The sequence below is a fragment of the Phascolarctos cinereus genome, unplaced genomic scaffold (assembly GCF_003287225.1).
Source record: "Phascolarctos cinereus isolate Bilbo 61053 unplaced genomic scaffold, phaCin_HiC Scaffold_4;HRSCAF=312, whole genome shotgun sequence".
NCBI lineage: Eukaryota > Metazoa > Chordata > Mammalia > Diprotodontia > Phascolarctidae > Phascolarctos > Phascolarctos cinereus.
Genome location: NW_027555847.1, coordinates 207,385,518 through 207,405,526, shown reverse-complemented (window position 1 = coordinate 207,405,526; position 20,009 = coordinate 207,385,518). Strand labels below are relative to the sequence as shown.

At 39.3% G+C, this 20,009-nt stretch overlaps 1 protein-coding gene across 2 annotated transcripts in view; it reads right to left on the bottom strand.

Annotated features, from left to right (window-relative positions):
* Positions 1 to 12,554, bottom strand: part of LOC110198238 (SUN domain-containing protein 3-like) — a 71,966-nt gene extending 59,412 nt beyond the window's left edge. Inside the window, exon 1 of one of the 2 annotated variants that reach the window (XM_020972435.2) lies at positions 12,211 to 12,554. The gene's annotated coding sequence lies outside the window, so the exon portion shown is untranslated. Of the gene's footprint in view, positions 1 to 11,981; positions 12,068 to 12,210 lie in introns of those variants that run through there. The other variant, XM_020972438.2, reaches the window with a different exon arrangement.
* Between the last annotated feature and the right edge of the window lie 7,455 nt (positions 12,555 to 20,009).

Here is a 20,009-nt window from a genome sequence, read left to right as displayed (position 1 = left end):
GAGTTGTCTTAAATCCTTGCACTGCTGAGAAGACCTAAGACTATCAAAGTCAGTCAATGCACAATGTGGCTGTTACTGTGTACAATGTTCTCCTGGGTCTTCTCGCTTCACTCAGCATCAGTTTGTGTGGGACAGCTGAAAGTTTCTCATATGAAATAGAAGCTATGCCCCCAAATTCAGTTAAGTCCTTTGGTATTACCCAGGCCTAAGTTTTCCTGTAAATCATGCGATCGGATCATACACCTGTTGCCCACCCCCTCCCTTGTTTTATAACCACCACTCCAGCCTTATCTTTGCCAAATAAGGCAATCTTCTAGCTTCCAAGCTTGTTTTGGGTAAAATGTATCTCTTAGTTTCTGGGTAGAATGTAAGGTCTCTTATCTCAACCAATGGGGATAATGAGATTCAGGTTAAAAGGTGGGAGGGTGGGGTTTTCCTAGAATTGTTTGTCTAGGGATATATAACTGCTTTCTTGCTTGTATCCTGCCTCCCTACTCCAGTAGGCCCTGGATAGCTGATGCCCAATTCTCATGCAAGACTTGCTAGAATAAAACTTCTGTTTCTACTGAGAAAAACCTCTGAATTTTATTTTGGGTAGGTGGTTTCTATCCCACACAGTTGGGGAATTGTCCAGAATCTTCTTTGATTAGGGAGAGGGCTTCCTTGCTGAGGTCAAGACCGAGATCACATCTGACATTTCTCGGAGGTCTTGAGCCCCGGAGGGAGGTTTCCACCCAGTCTTTGAAATAAACCCAAAGAGAGGGACTTGGAGAAACAGAAGGCGTGTTAGGGCTCTGACAACTGAAAACAAAACTAAGAAATTCCTGCTGCCTGGTGAATGAGAGCAGTCACATAAGTTGTTTGTGTGCAACCCGGCGGTAAGCACTCAGGGCTCTGGACATAATTGGCATAGGGTGGTGGCCCTTTAGGGCAGACTCTAGTTTAGGTGGAGTCCGGGCCTGCTCAAATTACAGAATAGATACCTTACTGAAAGGATGCTGCTCAGAAAGCTTCATGGGTGACTGGTGAGGAGTGGGCAACCCTCCTCAGTGATTCAGGTGAGTCTTTAGACTTGAGGAGTTTGGTGACAGCTCCTGTAAATTGGTCCCTTGGAATGGGAAAGGGACAATCTAAATCTGCTCAGTCGGAGAGCAAATGTCAGGTACCTATAGACAATCCTTTAGGCAATCGATTGCAGAATTTGAATGTACTACCAAAATACAGAGGAAAGGATAGGAAGAAAATAATTAAATGTGATTTGAGGATTTGAGGATTCTACCAGGCAGAGGATTGTTGTATGTCTACTTTTTTGTGTGTTTGTGTCTGTGCGTGGTATGAGTGAGTCCCAGTGTGTATCTTTTGCAGCCAGACAGCAAAAGGCTACAGCTGGACTCTGGAATGTAGCTTTCTTTCTCTCCCCCTCTTCCTCCCTGGTAACAGCAGCTTTAGAGGGGTGGGTAGATGGGAGAGAGAAAGAGAGAAATTTTTAAGTGTGTACAATATGCCAGGCACTGCTCTTAGCCATTGGCAATAAAAATACAGTAAGTGAAATGATTCCTACTGGCAAGGAGTTTATATTCCAACAGAAAATACAAAGACATATACAAGCATATGTAGAATATAAAGGGAATTAGTACAAATAAATACAAAGTAGGTAAATATGGGTTTGAGAGGTTGGGCACAATCAGGTGGGAGTATTAGGAAAGGTTTCAAGTAGAAAGTGGTACTTAAGTTGTACGTTGAGGGAAGAAAAGGATTCTAGGAGATAGAGGAAGGGAAGGAAGTAATCCCAAGCACAAGGGTGAGTCAATACAAAGACAAAGGAGAGGGGTGATGGAGTGTCTTTTTTGAGGAATTGAGAGAAGGCCAGTTTGATGGTCAGAGTGAAAGGGTAACAATGTGCAATGAAATTATAAAAGATTGTTGAGGTAGTGTTATGAAGGGATTTAATAGCTAAATAGGAATTTACAGTTGATTCTAGAGGCAATAGAAGGCCACTGAAATTTACTGAGTAGGGGTATGATGTGGGCATTTCTCTGCTTAAGGAAAATCACTTTGGATCTGTGTATACAATGGCCTAGAGCCTTGTAGCAGGGAGATCAATTAGTGACAAAAGCCTGAACCAGTTGATAATAGTGTGAGTAGAGAAGAGTCAAGAAAGGTTGTGGAGTCAGAGAGGGCTTGCCCTTACCCTTCAAGAGAAGAAGTAGAGAATTTATTTCAGAAAGCATCTCATAAAGGTTTCTCCACATGCCAGTGATCCCTCTAAGTATAAAACAATTATGGATGTATTCAGAGAATATGAAGCTTACATCACTAAAAAATCTAGAAAAACTCGAATGGGCTACATTCCATCATAACTCAGCACAGCACAAGTGTAGCAAATACTATGTATTTGCTATGTATTTGCTATATCTCACTACAAAGTCACAACAGAAACTGTTTTGGCCAAGGATCCTGGGAACTATTATCTAAAAAAGAATGACAAAATCCTCCTTACTTACACATGGGAAGACGTATTAACTGAAGCAAAATGAAGTAGAGCCAAGAAAACAATTTATGTACACCATGACTAAAACAATATAAATAGGAAGAACAACAAAACTGTCAAAACCAAATGCTGAAAAATTACAAAGATCAAACTTCACCCCAAAGAAGAGGTATAAGAAGATGCCTCCTATTCCTTCTTTTCAGATGTGTGGGTCTATGGATATGGAATATGGAATATGAATTACATTTTTTTCTCAGTTTGTTAGTTTTGCTGAACTTTTTAATCTTTACCTTTTTAAATTTCTTGTTTGAGAAACAGATCTGTATTTGGGGGCAGGAAGAAGGGATAACATAGTATAGGTGATATAAAAACAAGTTATTGGTAAAATGTGTGTGTCTATGTCTATGTGTATATTATAGGGTAGTCTAATATGCATATCCCAGCATCGAATGAACTGCTGTAAATCTGCTCTTTCCCAAACCAGATAGAGCTAGGGCATCTCTGTTGCAAAATTCTATCCGTATTCCTCTGCCCTCACCCCTGTAGGTAACATAATGGAGAATATGAGACTTGGAGTCAGAAGATCTGGGTTCACTTCTGTCACTTAAAAACTTTGACTATGGACATGTCACAACCATTACATGATTGCTTCTTGACTTATAAAATGAGATAATTGTTTTATTTCCCTGGGATCATTTCACTTTTCATTGTTAAATCCCCAGTACTTCCATGTAGCAGGTATTTGAAAAAATATATATTAATTGAATCTGCGCTACCTATGTTAAAGGGTTGTAAGGGCTAAATGAGGTAACATAAAGCATCATATAACTGTACAGTGCTCTATAAATGTAAACTATTTTAGTTACCATAGAATACAGGTTGTATAATACACACAGATCATCAATTATAATCATAACCTTATTAAAATACTTCAAAAGATCTGTGATTTCAGGTGGCTAGGTGGCACAGTGAATGAAATACCGGCCCTGGAGTCAGAAGGCCCTGAGTTCAAAACTGGCCTCAGACACTTGACACTTACTATCTGTGTGACCCTGGGCAAGTCACTTAAGCCCATTGCCTAGCAAAAAAAGAAAAAAATCTGTGATTCACATATATATCTAGGTTTGTATGCATATACATATATATATTCACATACATATTCATACGTCTTGCCTCATATACCAAGTGTTCTAGGTGCATGTATTCATTTAGATATATCTACATACACACATATCTATCTATCTGTTATTTAGACTCAGAGATACAAGAGAAGGAACCAGGAACTAGCCTACAAGAAAGAGATTTTCCACAAAAGAACACTAGCCAAATTAGTGAGGCAAGTGGCTGCCTAGACAGCAATTTGAACCAGATGCCAAAAGGGTGGACACAATCCTCAAGACAAAAGGAAACAAGTTAACTTCTTGATGCCCTTGAGTCCCTTCCTGACTGCTTCCTTCAGAACCTTATTCCAGTAGTCATCCACTCTTTCAAGGATCTTACATCTCCTTCTTTCCCATTTGCATCCAAATACATTCAGCTCAAATGATAAATGCTGGAGAAGATGTGGGAAAACTGGAACACTAATGCAATGTTGGTGGAGTTATGAAATGATCCAACCATTTTGGAGAACAATTTGGAACTATGCCCAAAGGGCTACAAAAATGTGCATACCCTTTGACCCAGCAATAGCACTTCTAGGGCTATTTCCCAAAGAGATCATAGAAATGGAAAAAGGAACGACATGTACAAAAATATTTGTAGCAGGTCTTTTTGTGGTAGCAAATAATTGGAAATTGAGAGGATGCCCATCAGTTGGGGAATGGCTGACCAAGCTGTGGTATATGAATGTAATGGAATACTATTGTGCTATAAGAAATGATGAGTAGGCTGACTTCAGAAAAATCTGGAAAGACTTGTACAGTCTTATGCTGAGTGAAGTGAGCAGAACCAAGAGTACGTTGTACATGATAACAGCCATGTTGTGCGATGACTAATATGGATAAACTTAACCCTTCTCAGCAATACAACAATCTAAGACATCTCCAGAGGCCTTGTGATGGAAAATGCTATCCACATCTGAAGAAAGAACTATGGAAGTTGAATTGCTATCTTTTTTTTTCCTCTTCTCTTAAGTTTTGTTTCCTCTTTCTGATAGTTCCTCCTAGTGGTTTTAATTTTTACTTACAACATGACTAACATGAAAATATGTTTAATAGGAATGTAAATATATAGCCTATATCAGATTGTGCACCCTCTTGGGCAGGGTGGTGGGGGAAAAAGAGGGAGAAAAAATTTTAAACTCAAAAGTATATGGAAGTGATTGCTGATAAATCAAAATAAATTAATAAAATAAACCAAATACATTCAGAACTCTCTAATACTTAAAAACAAAATAAACAAAAAAAATATCCTTTCCTTGACCCTTCTGTCACATTCACATATTATCCCATCTTTCTCCTCCATGCAGAACTTCTTGAAAGAAACTGCCTCTTAATCAATGCCTGAACACTTAGTTTTCTAAGTTTTCTTACACCTTACAGTTCTGCTATCCCCATATCTTCTGAGATCCAGAGACCTGATCCTTGCATTTGCTTGCACTAAACACTCTAACTCTCTATTCTGGGTATTTTTATTTGCTGTTCCCCTCTGCCTGGACCTCTCTCCCTCATCTCAGTCTAGCAGTTTCTCTAGCTTTCTTGAAATATGTGCTCAAGTCCCACCTTCTGCATGGAGCCTTTCCCAATACCTCTTTATGCTAGAGCTTTCCCTCTGTTGATTATCTCCAATTCATCTTTTTTTTCTCTGCTGACTTTTTAAACATTTTTTAATATAAATTTATTTATTTTATTTTTCAACATTTACTTCCTCGGAAGTATTTGTTTCTGATTACCCACTTTCCCATTCTGCCTTCCTCTCTATAATTCCCCTGCTCTCTTGTCCCCTTCTCCCCCTATTTTCCTACAGGGTAAGACAGATTTCCATACTATGTATGGAATGTGTGTTGTTACTCCCTCCTTAAGCCAAATACCATGAAAATAAGATTCACTCATTCCCTCTCACTTTCCCTCATTTCCTCTCCATTGTAAGAGCCTTTTCTTTTTTGTTTTTCTTGAGGTAATTTACCCCGTTCTACCTCTCCCTTTCTTCTTCTCCTAGTACAATCCTCTCTTACCCCTTAGTTTTATTCTCTAGATATGACCCCTTAAACTTCAACTCATCTTGTGCCATCTATCTATGTATCTATCTATGTATGTATGTATCTATCTGTCTATCTATCTATCATTCTATCCATACATACACACATATAATGTTTTACCTCAAACTATCCTAATACTGACAAAGGTCTCATGCATGATAAATATCATCTTTCCATGCAGCAATGTAAACAATTCAACCAAAATAAGTCTGTTATGATTTCTCTTTCCTGTTTACTTCATGTTCCACTTCAGTCTTGCATTTGAAAGTCAAATTTTCTGTTCTGCTCTGCTCTTTTCATCAAAAATGCTTCAAAGTCCTCTATTTCACTGAATGACCATTTTTTCCCCTGAAGGATAATACTCAGTTTTGCTGGGTAGGTGATTCTTGGCTGCAATCCTATCTCCTTTGCCCTCCAGAATATTATATTCCATGCTCTGTGTTCCTTTGATATACAAGCTGCTATATCTTGTGTTATCCTGATTGTGTTTACACGGTACTTGAATTGTTTCTTTCTAGCGGCTTGTAATATTTTCTCCTTGACCTGGGAACTCTGGATTTTGGCTACAATTTACCTGGGAGATTTCCTTTCGGTATCTCTTTCAGGAGGAGATGGGTGGATTCTTCCCATTTCTATTGTGTCCTCTGGTTCTAAAATATCAGGGCAGTTTTCCTGGATAATTTCTTGAAAGATGATGTCTAGGCCCTTTTTTTGATCATGGCTTTCAGATAATCCAATAATTTTTAAATTCTCTCTCCTGGATCTATTTTCCAGGTCAGTTGCTTTCCCAACAAGATATTTCACATTGTCTTCTATTTTTTCATTCTTTTGGATTTGTTTTATAGTGTCTTGATTTGTCATAAAGTCACTAGCTTCCAATTATTTCGTTCTAATTTTTGAGGAAGTACTTTCTTCAGTAATCTATTGGGCTTCCTTTTCCATTTGGCCAATTTTTCTTTTTAGGGCATTCTTCTCCTCATTGGCTTTTTGGACCTCTTTTGCCATTTGGGTTAGGCTATTTTTTAAGTTGTTATTTTCTTCAGTATTTTTTTTGGGGGGTCTCCTTTAGCAACATGTTGACTAGTTTTTCATGATTTTTGTATCACCCTCATTTCTCTTCCCAATTTTTCCTCTACTTCTCCAACTTGCTTCTCAAAATCCCTTTAGAGCTTTTCCAAGGCCTAGGACTGACTCATATTTTTCTTGGAGACTTTGGATGTAGGAGTTTTGACTTTGTTGTCTTCTTCTGGTTGTATGTTTTGATCTTCTTTGTCACCAAAGTAAGATAATATAGTCTGACTCTTTTAGTGCTGCCTGTTCATGATCCCAGCCAATTATTTGAGTTTTCAACTCTTTGTTAAGGTAAGAGTCAGCTTCCAATGCGGAGAATGTACTGTCCCAAGATTCAGGGGTTTCTATAGTTTTTTTCAGAGATACCTGTAGGTACCTGTAAATTTTCAGTTCTTCCAAGGTGGTATGATAAAGGGTGAGGTGTTTACTCCTTTCCTGGCCTGTGCTCTGGTCTATTACTGACCACAAGCACTCCTTTCTGTCCTGGAACTGTGAGGAGGGTTTCTTCTTCACAGCCACTACAAGCTCAACCTTGCCAGTGCTCCTCCTCACCTCAGGACCGCCTCCCAGAACCGTGACCAGATCCAAGCACGGGCAAAGCAAGAGATTCAGGCCTCAGCACTGGCAAAGAGATCCCTGCAATCCCTCTCTGATCAGCTACTCGATTCTCCCTCAGTCTATGGGCCAGAAGCTCAGGATACAGCCACTGCCCCCAGGGCCATGCTCACTGGGGAACTGGATCTGAGACCCCACACTCCTCTCTCAGCACCACAGAAACACACTTTTCCCACTGACCTTCTCAGTTGTCTTTGACGTTCATGGGTTTAGAGGAAGCTGCCACAGCTGCATGCTATGCTACTGAAACTGGTCTTATCAAATATATCTCATTGACTAAACTCCTCAGCTTTTGTTTTCAGTCCTCATCTTTTCTGAAAGTTTTATAATTGCTGAATACCCACTTCCTATTGGATATTATGCCTCCTATTGGATATTATGCCTCCATTAGTTTCAGAAGCATCACACTCTCCTGCTTCTCCTTTTATTTCTCCTAAATCTCTCTACCTGGATGACCCACTGGAACCTCAAATGCAATATGTTTCCTCTGAAACACCAACTTCTCCTTCTGATGGTACTGTTTCTTTCTGTAGAATCAACCTTTCACTCTGTTTCCTGGGTTTATGAGCCTGAGATTCTTTTAACTAAAACTTCCCTCTCCCACACCTTTTACATTTAAATTCTATTAATTTCACCTCCACAAAATTCCTTGCATATATCTCTTTCTTATTCCAACCATCACCACACTTGCATAGGGCTTCATTTTACACTTTCCTAGTCTGTTTACAGTATAAAATAAATACTTTTTCAGTAATTCACTTCAATGGATCTGTGCTCTAATACATGTTGGTATATTCTCCAACAATACAGATCACAAGCTTACCTTTCTCATAAGACTGTATATATATATATATATATAAATATATATATGTATATATATATATATATATATATATATATACATATACATATATATATATATGCACACACACACACACACACACACACACACACACACACACACCCCATGGTGTGTGATGCCAGACTAAGGACTTCCTCACACTAAGGTTAGTCTCCCTTTGCCATCATTCTGGGCCACCTCTGGCTTAACGTCTCCTGGTTGTCCTGGTTTGTTACGTGGTTCTCCCCTTATTACTTTCTATAAACTGTTTTTTTTTTTCAGTCTCCTTTGCTAAACCTTTCTACCAGTCCCATTCCCTAACTGCGGACTTCCCCCAAATCTCTGTCCTGAGCCCTCTTCTCTCTAGTCTTCACAATCTCTCTGTGATCTCATAAGTTCAATTACCTTTATAAAGATGATTCTCAAATCTATATATCCAGCCCTAACTCTTCCTTGAACTGCAGTCGATATCTATCACTGACTGCCTGCTACTGGATATCTCCATCTCAGTGTCCCAAAGGCATTTCAAACTCAACCTGTCTAAAAAGGAATTATTCATTATACTTTTTCAGTATTCCCTCCCTCCCATAATTCGGCCCCTTCTCTAAACTTCGCTGTTTTTATTGAGGGCATCACCATCCTTGCAGTTACCTAGGTTCACAATCTTAGAATCACCCTTTCTCTTTCCTCAACCCCTACTATAGCCAATCAATTGCCAAGTTTTCTTGAATTATTGTAGACCAAGTTCAAGATTTTAAATGCAATAAGTGCTCCCAGACCATGATCCAATTAAAAAACATTTTACTGTTTAAAAGTCAAAACAACACACCATATAAAATAAGAACAAAACACTACTCAACTCTTCCTATAGTCATCAACACATTAAGGAATTCAAAGACATTAAGGTGAAGTTTAGCTTAATTTGTCTTTATATTTCAAAAAGCAGAACCTTGCCTACTTCTTAAAGGGTCTATCTAGCTAGTTCCCCTGTGGCTAGTATATGAAGAGATAGGTGGAGTAGCCAGGGAGAAAGGAAGTTCAGAGAAGCAATGGAGTATTGGTAAAAAGGAACTTGCAGGCACAGTGGTTACACTCAGAAATTTGAAGACAGTTCAGTCATTCCTCCCAACAACTATCATCCAGTGCCCCACTTGTTGTCTGCATACCTCCTACCTCATGAATATATCTCCACATCCCTCCTATCTACATCTTTCATTTCCCTCACATGAAGTTCCTACATCAGGCCTTCTTGATGGGATGATTGCAAAAATCTTTCAGCTGGTCTCCTTGTTACGTCATTCTCTAATCCATTCCCCACACAGCTATCAAAACCTTCTTATAACAATCTGAACATATCAGTTCCATGCTCAAGAATCTTCAATGGCTCCCTATTGCCTCTGGAATAAAATATACATTCAGCCTGGCATTTTAATGCCTCTCACACTTTGGTTCACCCTTATTCTTCTATACTTATTTCATTCGACTCCCCTTTACTTTATACTTGCTAACCTGGCCTACCTGCTGTTTCCCAAATTCAGAACTGCATCCTCTGCTTGGTGCCCTTTGCACAGATGGCATTCCATTCCTAGAATGCACTTGCTTCTTATCTCCACCTCTTAGAATCTTTAGTTTTCATCAAGGTTCTGTTCAGGTATCGCACTCCCAAGAAGCCTTTCACAATTCTCGTAGTAATTAGTCTCCTTTCCTGCTCAAATTATCTATTTACTTATATGTTTTATGCCTCAGTAGAAGATAAACTTCCTGAATAAAGTACTAATGAGCTGCCTAAACTAAACTAAAACTAATAAAGTTTGCCCTTTTTGTCTGGGAATCCCAAAGCCTAACATTATTGCTCATAGCAGGCACTTTAATACATGCTTGTTTAATTGAATTAGCCTTATAAAAGCTTACTTAGGGAGCATATTTCTTGTGGTTCACTGACTTCAAGAGAGTCTCTGGCACCAACTTCAAATCAAATAAAGTGACTACAAATTATGATGTGCTTTCTCCTTTTGATACATGGCAAATTTGAAGAAAACCTGATTCTTAAACTATCCTATAAATCACCTCAATTTATCCCTAATATAAGTAGTATGTATTGCATAATTTCTTAATAATCAAGCATTTATTAAGCATTTATGTACCAGATACTACGGATGGAGAGACAAAACCCCCTTGTCTTCAAGAACCTTCTATTTTTAAGTGGGAGATAATATGTCAGATTATATACAAAATAAATGTGATAATGAGGGCAGCATTTAGTGCCTGAGGGACAACAGGAGGGAATAAGAAAGGCTAAAAGTATGCAAACTAAGCTTTGAACAAAACCAGAAAGAGATGGATATGTGGAGGGGAGTGTACTCTTAAGTATAAAGGACAGCTAAGCTAAAAAAAGGGCAAAGGGCCATGGAAATAGTGTTGAGTGTGAGGCACACCAAGTCAGTCAGAAAGACTAGAATACAAGAAGGAGAGTAATGTATTAAAAGGCTGTAGGCTAGGGGCAGGTTGTAAAAGGCTTTAGGTATTAAACAGTTTGTAATTTGTTCTAGAGATAATAGGGAACCTTCAGGGTATAATGAAGATTATTTAGCAGGCTATTGTAATTATAATAGCCCAGATCCAGGCTGTAGCCCTGTGTGTTGAGAAAAGGAGAGAGATGTGAAAGATGTTGCAGACACCTTGGTAGGCTTGGCAAATGACTAAGTACATGGGGTGAGGAGTTCAACACACCTCTGAGACTGAGAATCTGGGCAACTAGGAAAGACTAAGTGTATAGATAGGATTATGATAATATGGCATGACTTTCAACAACTCCTGCTAGTTAATGGTATCTATCTAGGGGTAAGGGTGGCAAGGAAAATGTGCGCTTCCAAGTCCTTCAGCATACTAATTCCCTCTGGGAATATCTTTTATTTAGAGAGAGGGAAGGGGTAAAAGATTGAGGATAAGCTAGCTACATTTTATTATGAGTACATGCGAAAATTAAAATTACTGTACAAGGTGCTGTGGGTGAGGTAAAAGGTTAGAAATGTTCTGTTATCACTAAACAACTTGATGGACGATTTTGATCATTGAAGAATTTAAGGAGAAAAGCAGGAGACTTGAGTTCCCCTATCTTCATTTGTCTAATGGATTTAACAACAGTCGGTTAGATCTGAAATTCTGGCCAAATGTAATTTTTCTCAGGTTTTTCTTCAATTCATAGCGTGTGCGTGTTGAGAGAGAGAGAGAGAGAGAGAGAGGAGAGAGAGAGAGAGAGAGAGAGAGAGAGAGAGAGAGAAAGGGAGGACGGAGAATGGTCAAGATTTCGGGCTGAGAGCAGACTGCAGCTCATCTTGGTGGAGACAGATGTTTAAGTCTGTCCTGGGCTAGTAAAACTCCTGCCTCTCCTGGACGGCCTCAGGCAGGGATCCAGGCTGAGTCCGCGGGTTTCTATCAGTCTGCAAATAGCAATGCAAGGGAACAGCCCAGCACTGGGCAGAGTAACTTGGAGTCAAGAAGTATTTACTTTCCTAAGTGCCTTCTTCCTACATACAAGCCAAGCAGCCTAGACCCCTTCTTTCCCCAATGCCTAGTGCATTGGAAAGAGCTTTGAGGTCAGAGGACCTGGGTTCCAATCCAGCCTCCGCCACTGCCTATAGGACCTCGGTAAAGTCACTTGACCTCTCTGGGCCTCCCCTCTCGTTTCCTCATCTGTACAAAAAGACTGGTGGGCCAGAGGCCCCTGAGATCGTGTCTCGGTCAAAATTTATGACACCGCGACCTACCTGGACCAGTCACAAAACTCACTGCAAAAGCAGCCGCACACCGCGCCCACAAAAGGCAACTTCCTCAACCGCGTTCCTAGACCCCAAACGGCCACCAACCGCCCGGATTCCTGGGCGGCCTGGCCCCCTCCGCGCGCAGCGCCCCCGCCACAGGAAACCAAGCCCTTCCCCCGGGCTCCCCCGGCTCTTCCGCGGGCTCCCCCGGCTCTTCCGCAGGCTCCCAGCCTACCCAGACTAGCGCTCCAGTGACTGGGGCCCGCGCCGCTCCGGGCCCGCGTGCAGCCTTGGCTGGGGTTTTTAAGTTTCTGTTGCCCCGCGTCGGCGTCTTCTTGTCGAGCCTGGGGCTGCCACACCGTTTTTTCCTGCGGTCGCGCCATGCTCCTCGACCTGCACGCTCCTGGGCCGCCTGCAGCCTCCCAGCTACCCCGGGCCAGTACTACAGTCCGCCGCCCCCCAGCCCCAGCCTCGCCTGGACTGACGCCCGGCCCGGAGCCAGAGTGAGGCGGAGGAAAGGTGAGAGGGGGAAGTGGCCCGACCTGGGGGAGTGACGTGGCCTCAGGGCGCCGCTGGGGTTGGGGGATGGGGGAGGGGGCGCGGGGTGAGCTTGCTGGGCTGAAGAGCGATTCAAGGGAATGAGTTTTGGGAACCGCCCCTCCCTTCCCCCCGATCAGCAAGCACCCGGAGGTGGGGCTGTCCTTTCTCTCATTCACTTGCTTAACCAAGTATGTGTTGGGCCCTTACTTGCACGGCCTTGCAAGGACTGCATCCTGTTGTGAGCGAGAGAGAAGCAGGGAACTGAAGAATGCGACTGGCCGGGCAAGAACCGGGACCCTTTTCTAGCCTTTAATGCATCGGTCAGAAGAATTGTGCTCGTTTTCTTACCTTAGTAAACTAAATATCCGAATTAATTGTTGATTCTCTTAGTAAAATAACACTATCCTCTAGTAAGATAATTATATGAAGTGTTAATTCTGTTCTTTTAAAAACAATGCCTACAGATCTCCAAAATGAGAAACAAGAGCAAGGACCTTACTCTACCTACCAGTCGCTATGCCTCTTGTGGGAAATATGACCATTTGATCTTTGTAATAATTGCCAAGGAGAAAGTTATAGATTGGACCCCAGATTCCCTGACTTAATCCACCTGTAGTTCAGAATTATTTCATTCTGAAATTGTAACTATCACACGTTTTCAGAAAGAAAAAAAAACACCCTCTCAAAGAGGCTGGGGCCATTTTCTTTATCTCAGTACTTAGATGAGAAACGAAAAAGGAATTTCAACAGATATTAAACAGTTATCTTATTCTAAGAAGAGAAGAGGGAAGTCATCCGAAAGCACATTAGTGTATCAAAGGTTGTTTACCAGATCTATACAAGTTTCTTTGAATTTTTTTTTTCCAAAGAGAATCATACCTCTAGAGCTGGAAAGGTCCTTAGAGATAATATAGCACAACCTCCCCGTTTTTCAGCTGAGGAAACTGAGTGCCAGAGACATTAATCCACTTTCTGTGGTAAGTACTACTTTACTACACAGATAGTGTAAACTCAACTTTTGTAACTACAGTCTTGCTTATATCATGCAGACTTCCTATCATTTAATATATTTCTATTCCACTTCTATTACTGTCCTACTCCAGGTTTATATGAGAATAGCTCACATTTATGTGTAATTTTACAATTTATAAAGTGCTTTTCTCACAACTACCCTATAAAGTTCGGAGTGGAAGTTGTAGTATCCTCATTTTACAGAGGAAACTGAGCCCCAAAGAGATTTAATTGGCCAGTAGTCTCACAGAGTAGCTCAAAGTATTGGAATAATGGACAGTTATATAGTACTTTAAAGTTTTCAAAATGCTTTACATACTTCACAGGAACCTCATAACAACCTTGTGAGTTGTTATATATCACAAGCATATTTTCAGTACCTTTTATGTAATAGACACTGTTCTAAGTGATAGAGATACAAAGAAAGGTAAAAGACAGTCCCTGCTCTCAAAAAGCTTAGGTATTATCTCCATTTTATACATGGAGAAATGAAACTTCATGGAGGTAAATGAAATTGCCTGTGCTTGCATATAGCAGTTGAAGTGATGGACTTAATGATTTCCCATTCTTCTAACAGTTGTGGTGGTTGATATCTGTTATTTCTAATGGGGTTGGACAGTTCAGAGGGGGGAGAGAAGAAGTGAAATGGTTTCCTTTACTCTTTTCCTCAACTCTTAACTACTACTCTCACTTCTAATAGATAGAAGAAAGAGAAAAAATAAGGGAAAGACTGACTGGAAGTAGAGGAAAGGGGAGAGGACAAGGAGGAAGAAATGATAGAGGAATGATAGTATGCATTCTGGAACAGTTTTCTTTGGCTGTCTTGCATCTGTCTATCCATTATTTTCCTATGTCCTGGCATTATACCAGTTCCGGCCCTTGGTACTTCATACAGTCCAAGCTGAAAGAGACCTTCAAGTTAGACTCACTTTATGAATGAAAACATTGAGGCCTAGACAAAGTAGGTGATTTATCCAGTTAGTCAAAGAGAGGCTGGCCCTGGAACTCATATCATCTGACTTACAGGCTGGTGCTAGACTGTGTTGCCACCACTAGCCCTAGATTACAGTAAGATCTTCTAGTTTCTCTTTAACGCAATATATCTTTTCTGTCTAGAAGGGGGAGGGAGAGCAGCTTCTGAAAAATAGCAGATTCTTTTTTAAAAATAACCAAATATATCAAAATTTTTTTTAACCATACGTGAGATTTCATTAGTATAGGAACACCCAGTGATGAAATTCTCACTACTAATTCAGATTGGCACCTGCTCTTTGGTTTATATATTCTAGAGAGGTAAAGTAATTTGCCCAAGGTCACATAGCCGAAATATATCAGAAGTGAAACTCAATTCAGATGTTCCTGACTGTGAAAGAAGTTCTATCCACTGTACTATGCTAGCTCCCATGTACCTTGTGGCAAATTAATGGTGCTGAGTAAAAGCTCTGATATTGTTCATTTCAGAATTCTCTGAGTTTCTCATCTCTACTAGATAAAATCAAAATTCCCTAGGCTGGAATTCTTAGCCATAGCCTCTATTCCCTGACTCCAAACTGCCTTTCTGAGGCTGTCTCTCAATTTTACCCTAATCTTACCCTGTGTCAAAGCCAAGCTACACTACTCACTATCACACTCTCCCTTGTCATTCTGTAGCAGCCAATATCTTCTGACTTTCATGACTTTGCTCATACCTTAACTGCTACCAGGAATATCCTCCTCTGGCATTTTTGTCTGCTAAAATCTTAGTCATCTTTGAAGGCTTACCTTCAGTACCATCAACTTATTTATGTGTATCCACCCCATACTCCTTCTTTAGAAAAAAAAAAAAGGCAAGACTGTAATTTCTCCCTTCCTCCCTCTTCCCCATAGCACTTTGTGCCCCTCTTTTGGTGGTTATCATTTTCTGCCTTTCATATTACATTTTTTTATGTACGAACTTGTCTTTTCTCACTACTACAAATTCCTGGAAGGTTGTCTATCTTCTTTGTCTTTATTTCCTAAAAAGACCCAGTAGAATAACTTGCACGTAGTAGTTATTCAACACGTATTTATTGAATTATCAAGTTAAAAAGAAAGAAAATGAAATATTTTCCATTCCTCATTAAGTTCTTATTATAAGTGTTGCAAATGATACTATTATAATGGTAGAAGACAGAAAATCTATGAGTGATTACAGTTGAGTGCAAAGAACACTGAACCAGGATTCAGGACACTTGGATTCTAGTGCCACCTAGACCTTGCCTCACCTTTTGAAGGTCTTTTAATTTCCCTGGGCCTTCTCCATAAAATAGAAAAAACGTGACTTTCCCTGTGTGAAGAGACATGCATCAGGAGGCAATGCCACCTTGATTCTAGTGCTCTGAGACCTTGCATGTCCTTGGGCAATGCACTTAACTTCTCTTGCCTTAAATTCCCCAATTGTAAAATGAGGGGGTAGGCTTTATAATGTCTAAGGATCCATCCAGCTCCAGAGCTATGGTTTCTCTGGAAAAAAATCTAACAAATCTTTGACCCAACAAGCAGCATTTAGTAGCCTACTGTAATTTTAGATGACTTCACTTTTTAAACTATTGTACAAAATTTGTTGATTTCCCTTTTCAAGACCCTAGATGCTATGGTTATGTAAAATTTGATTAAGTAGTTTAAGAGCTTGTGCTTAATAAATGTTTCTTAAATTAAGAAAGAACATTTAGCAAATGAGTAAAGGATAGATATTTTACTTATTGTGTTCAGTAATAGTGGTGAATGATTTAGAAAGGTTGTCCCAAAAGCTTTTGCATTTTTAAGCTTTTATAGTTATTAAATATATCATTGTGTGTATGACTAAGTACATATCATTAGTAAATAGGTTACATTATCATTGGTATGATCTCAACCACACTCTTGTAGTTCCCCTTCTGGTCAATAGGACTTATAACAGGTTTAAAGGTGAAACAAAGTAAACCTGCCTCTAATGAAATCCTTGCTCCAGGTCTGATTAGTATGGTGTTCATGAACTAGCTGTTTTCTACACTTGAAATTGATTTCTTCTTTTGTTTTTAAGAATCATATAAATTGGGAGAAAGGAGAAGAAGGCTTGAACTTTCTGAAATTGGTTTTATTGATCTCTTCTGGAATTATCTCTTTAGGAATAAGTTTCTCATCTCACCAGAAAAATCCTTCTTGACTAGATAGGTTCTTCCTTCCAAACTACATTATTCTTGTCTTAAATGTTTTTGATACATATAATGTCAGGTTTGAGAGTGAACGTTAACCACTGCAGTAAAATGCTTTTCTATAATGAGAAAGATAGATGGAAACTTTCTGTCCTGTTTTGATCAGTTATGAATCAACATGGAATAAGTTCTTATTGATTGATTAAACACTTACGTGGCAAGTGTGCCCTAGGTTCTGGAGGGGATAAATACAAAAAAAAAAAGAAAGAAAGGAAACATTCTCTGCTCTCTAGGTTACAACAATATACTCACCAAGTGATCTTCCAGCTTTTGCTTGAAGACCTCCATTGAGGACTATATCTCTCAAAGCAGCCCAATACAATTTTGAAGACCTTTAATTTTTAGAAGCCTTCTCTTTGCACAAGAAAATTAAATTTTCTACTTTATAATTTCTACCTATTTTTAGTTCTAGCCTCTGGGTTCAAACACAACAAGTATATTCTGTCTTTGAGGTGACAGTTCTTCAAATAGAATAAATAACTTCTAGAGAACTCTCACTTTCTCCTTAAGTTTCCTTATGAAAAACCCACAGTTTGTTGTGTCTCCCAACATGTACTGCAAGTCAGAAATTACATTCATTTTAATTCTTAACTTTATTCTCTTTGCCCTTCCTTCCCTCTTTCCCTATCCCCACTGATTCCTCCAATTACCACACTCCAACCCAATGAAAAAGAATGAGAGCATCCCTCAGCCACATCTACCATTTCTTTGTAGATCTCTGAGTTTTAACCTGTTGAATTAAAGTAATTCAATTAATAAGTATTTATTATGTACATATGATGAGCCAAACACTCTGCTAGGCACTGGGGATAGATGCACAGAGGAAAACAATCGCTATTTACAAGGAGCTTACATCCTAATGAGAGAGAAAATAAGTACATCCAAAATAATTATAGTTAATAAAAATAATAGCTAACATTTATATAATGTCTATTACATGCCAGGCATTGTGCTACAAGTTTTTACAATTAGTGTCTCATTTGGTCCTCACAAAAACCCTGGGAGATAGGTGCTTTTATTATTCCCATTTTACAGTTTAATATAGAGGGCTTGCAGTGATGAGTTTGAGGATGTAGGCGAGGCTGGGTTTTACTTGTTGCCTGTCCTTTGTCCAAGGGCTGCCTAAGTCAGAATGTAGGCTGTCCAAGCCCTCCCTTGCTCTGTCTCTCCCTTGAGAACAGAAGGACCTTGAAAGATAACCGAGAAGTGAGGAGACATTTCAGGGGGAACTCCCCCCAGCTACTGTTCCCATTTGAAAAATTATTGTTGATACTTTGCCTTTTCCACTCTGGGTGCTGTTCTCATGAGTGGGGTATAAAAATACTAACCCTCAAATCAATAAACGGAACTTATTCTGAAATTGCTACCCACCTGGTCCGCATAATTTCTCTCTCTCTCATACTCGACCGGCAGTTAATCATGATGGTGGACGCAGGTGTCTGTGACAGGTGGCGCCCGAACAGGGACTCAGGGAGTCTGAAAGAGTGGCTTTCCCACTGGCGAGTAGCCGTGAAACAAGGTGGGCTGTTTGGCCAACAGCCATAACAAGGAGTGGCTCCAGCCGTCTGAAACAAGATGGTCAACAGGTTGCCTGAAAGAAGATGGCCCACTGTTTGAAAGAAAACGGCAAACAGGGTAAGGTCAATAATTTCTTCTTATGTAGTTCATCAGGTTTAGCGGGATATTAGATACAGATCAGTGTGTGTGTTTTATTTTCACTTTGAATTGAAGTACCTTGTTATATTCAGTTTACAGTGAAGGTGAAGTTACAGGAGCTGTTTGAGAATATAAGAAAATATAAGCAGTTGAGAAGGGGCATCATCAGCAGAGTGAAAACGTAGAGAATATTATTTACAAGTATTAAAATCATTAGTAAAAGACAGGGGATTATTGATCACTTCTGGACAACTGATTAAATTTTTAGATACAATGGAACAGTGTTGTCCTTGGTTTCCCAAAGAAGGGACCACGGATATAGAGACATGGGAAATAGTAGGTAAACAACTAAGTAGTTTCAAGAATGCAGACCTGGTGCTTCTCCAGTGTCCACTTTCTCAATTTGGAATACACTTAAAATATGTCTTCAAAAACCACAAAAGTAATTAAGATAAAAGTTTCTTGTGGCACCACAGAGGAGGAAGAAGTTGCAGATATGTTAACAAACAGAAAAATTAAAAATGAAGTATTAAAGTAGCTGAAGCTTCAAAACCCCCTCCACACTCTCCATGCCCAGAGCTGTAAGACAGACTCAAGCAGCATGATGAGAGGTCCCATATAGAACTACAGATTGCTTTGCCTCTTATAAAAATCAAGACCTTAAGAAAGATTTTCCCTGGTTTCCATAAAATCTGGAATACTATGAAAAGAAAAGATAAAATAAAATAAAAACAGTATTATTTAATTTGTGCAGGAGATTTCTTACAAGTCATCTGAGCTTTTGGATTCTCCCTGTCATTTTGTTATGTGTTGTCTGTGTATAATGTGTGTAATCTGCCTTCTCGGAGCAGGTGGATAAAGGAGAGAAGAAGAGAAAAAATATTTTATCATTTGGGTTATATGATTGATAAAAGTCAAGAAAGTTTAAGCATGAAGGAAGAGATGATTTGAGAGTAAAAGATTTGGAAACTTTTGGAGAACTGATAGGAAGAAATTCTTTCTTTTTGCATTCTAAGTCTCTGGCCAAAGCTTTGGATGTAAAATTGCAAGGTTATCAAAGATAAGTTATTGGAAGATATTCTCTTCCTTTTTCTCGCATTCCAACATTGGCCAAATTGGGGTGCGGGAGAGAGAATGAGAAAGGAGGGTAAATTTTTCGCTCCTCAGATCAAAAAGAAAAGTTTTTAACTATTAGAACACAAAAGATAATTTAGTTCATTCACATTAGTAATATGTTTGTTTCAAATTTTAAAAGAATCTAGTATTGTTACAGATTGGTAAACTTTTATATTGTTATGTGTTATGCCAAGCAATTTTTAATAATTTGGATGTTATTAAAATGTGAACTAAAAGTGACTGAAAGATAGTGGGAAAGGTATGCAAAACCAGCTAAATTATGTTATCAAGCCTTGTTAATCTTGTTTTATAATGTTTTATAACTGTCAATTAGAAAATCAGGTATTTCCATCTTTACCTGTAATTAAAGAACAGCTTATAGCTAAAACAATTTAACTATCACTTATGAAAATTACCAAATTGTTAATTAAGTTATTTGAAGTTACTGTTTTAAAGTTAAAATCCAGAATTTTTAATTACTTATGAGTGAAAAGGAGGG